This window comes from Lissotriton vulgaris, chromosome 1_1, assembly GCF_964263255.1.
Source record: "Lissotriton vulgaris chromosome 1_1, aLisVul1.2, whole genome shotgun sequence".
In the NCBI taxonomy this organism is placed as follows: domain Eukaryota; kingdom Metazoa; phylum Chordata; class Amphibia; order Caudata; family Salamandridae; genus Lissotriton; species Lissotriton vulgaris.
Genome location: NC_141685.1, coordinates 80641447 through 80644404, shown reverse-complemented (window position 1 = coordinate 80644404; position 2958 = coordinate 80641447). Strand labels below are relative to the sequence as shown.

Here is a 2958-nt window from a genome sequence, read left to right as displayed (position 1 = left end):
TCCCTGTGTGTGTTCGCTGATATCTTTGAAGGTGTGATAACCGACTAAAGCACTTTGCACATTCAGTGCACTTGAATGGTTTTTCCCCTGTGTGTGTTCCCTGATGTTTTTGGAGGTTTGATAAGTGACTAAAGCACTTTGCACATTCACTGCAATTGAATGGTTTTTCCCCTGTGTGTGTTCGCTGATGTCTTTCAAGGTGTGATAACCGACTAAAGCACTTTACACACTCATTGCACTTGAATGGTTTTCCCCTGTGTGTGTTTGCTGATGATACCTTAATGCTGAAGAGTTGCGAAAACTACTGTCACATTCACTACATTGATAAGGTTTTTCCCCCGTGTATGTTCGCTGATGATTTTTTATGTCTGATAGCTGGCTAAAGCTCTTCCCACATTCACTGCACTTGAATGGTTTTTCCCCCGTGCGTGTTAGATGATGACTTTTTAGGTCTGATAACTGACTAAAGCTCTTTACACATTCATTGCACTTGAATGGTTTTTCCCCTGTGTGTGTTCGCTGATGTCTTTGAAGGTGTGATAACCGACTAAAGCACTTTGCACTTTCACTGCACTTGAATGTTTTTTCTCTTGTGTGAGTTAGCTGATAAACCCTTAATGCTGAAGAGTCACGAAAACTACTGTCACATTCACTACAATGATAAGGTTTTTCCCTGTGTGTGTTCACTGATGACGTTTTAGGACTGATAACTGACTAAATCTCTTCCTACATTCATTTCAGTTGAATGGTTTTTCCCCTATGTGTATTCGCTGATGTTTTTGGAGGTTTGATAATTGACTAAAGCACTTTGCACATTCACTGCACTTGAATGGTTTTTCCCCTGTGTGTGTTCGCTGATGTATTTGAAGGTGTGATAACCGACCAAAGCACTTCGCACATTCAGTGCACTTGAATGGTTTTTCCCCTGTGTGTGTTCCCTGATGTTTTTGAAGATTTGATAAGTGACTAAAGCACTTTGCACATTCACTGCACTTGAATGGTTTTTCCCCCGTGTGTGTTCGCTGATGTCTTTGAAGGTGTGATAACCGACTAAAGCACTTTGCACATTCACTGCACTTGAATGGTTTTTCCCCTGTGTGTGTTCGCTGATGTCTTTGAAGGTGTGATAACAGACTAAAGCACTTTTCACATTCAGTGCACTTGAATGGTTTTTCTCCTGTGTGTGTTCCCTGATGTTTTTGGAGGCTTGATAAGTGACTAAAGCACTTTGCGCATTCACTGCACTTGAATGGTTTTTCCCCTGTGTGTGTTCGCTGATGTCTTTCAAGGTCTGATAACTGACTAAAGCTCTTTACACATTCACTGCACATGAATGGTTTTTCCCCTGTGTGTGTTCGCTGATGTATTTGAAGGTGTGATAACCGACTAAAGCACTTTGCACATTCACTGCACTTGAATGGTTTTTCTCCTGTGTGAGTTCGCTGATGAACCCTTAATGCTGAAGAGTCACGAAAACTACAGTCACATTCACCACAATGATAAGGTTTTTCCCCCGTGTGTGTTAGCTGATGACGTTTTAGGACTGATAACTGACTAAATCTCTTCCCACATTCAATGCACTTGAATGGCTTTTCCCCTGTGTGTGTTCGCTGGTGTATTTGTAGTTCCCATAACCTAATAAAGCTCTTGACACATTCACTGCACTTGAATGTCTTTTCCCCTGTGTATGTGTGCTGATGAAGCTTGAGTAGTGATGTCAAACTAAAACTCTTGCTGTATGTGTATGATTCTTCTTTCTTAGTTAGTGTCTGTGGGTCAGGTATATATTTGTCTACATCCCATGACTGCATTTCCTGATGGGCCGACATGGCTGATAAAGCACTTGTGTTTTTCTCACACACTTTATATGTGTGCAGTATTTTGCACGTTTGATTTCTGTTTTAACAATAAAATGCGATAGCCACCAAATAATTGCCACACTCCTAATATGTAGAAGGTGTCTTTGTAGGCGATTGTGCCTTTAGATTGGATTATGGCTATGCACAATTGCGGGTAAAGTTGTATCTTCCTTTTGGCCGGTGCAAATCGGAACAGTCTGTTGTATTGTAGATACAAGAACTCCTCTTTCCTTTACCGTCAGTTGTCTGGCTCCGCTCTGTTGTGCTCTTCTCTGGTTACTGTGGTTTTTGCCAGAAAGAGTTTACAATTCTCCTAGAGCACGGAGTGATGGTTTGTCATCATTTTATAAAATAGAGCACTGTGGTAATCACATCATACCAATCCCATGATCAAAGCTAGTATTAGGTACTTGTTTATACAGGAGGTGGTTTGTTATTGTTGTTGCCCTAATTTTCCTAAGGTCCTTTCTTCGTCTTGTGGCGTGGAGGTGTACAGTTCAGCCTCTTATAATCACTGAACTGCCCTTGATGCTTCATCCAGGATCTGTCAGTTTGTGTGCAGGTTCCTCTGTCGCCGACAGCGCTGATGTTTTCCTGAATACTGTAGCTCAATATTTCTGCTACTATTGAAGATTTACAGCATTCGCTTCATTATTGATGGTCATTTCATACATTCAAGGCTTGTTTTCTGTTGGATGTAAAGATATTTAAAATTACTAAATTGAAACATAATGGAATGAGAATTCACAATATTTAACTGGTTGTAAAAGACATTTCTGGGGAGATTTACCAAATCTCCAGGCAATGCAGCACAGGCCTCCCCCTGCGAGGCTGCGCTGCGTGACAGGGAAGGAGCATAAGAACACCATATTTTCAAAGATATGGCTCTCTCCTTCCCTTTCCCTTGCGCCAGCACTGATTACAGCAGCCCTGTGCCATGCACATACCTTAGCACCAGAGCGCTAGGGTGTTTGTGTGTGTGTGAGTCCAGCATAGGTTTTGTACAGGAAGGACAACCTTCCTGTACAAAATACTATGACTAGACATGAGGGAAACCTTTTCCAACTTTGTATGATTGTTACACAGTGCAGGGGAACAA

At 41.6% G+C, this 2958-nt stretch overlaps 1 pseudogene across 1 annotated transcript; it reads right to left on the bottom strand.

The window, feature by feature from the left end:
- Nucleotides 1–381: 381 nt before the first annotated feature.
- On the bottom strand, nucleotides 382–2524 carry LOC147737427 (uncharacterized; annotated as a pseudogene). Its single transcript, XR_015299327.1, has one exon. The product of XR_015299327.1 is annotated as an uncharacterized LOC147737427 (transcript).
- Nucleotides 2525–2958: the final 434 nt, after the last annotated feature.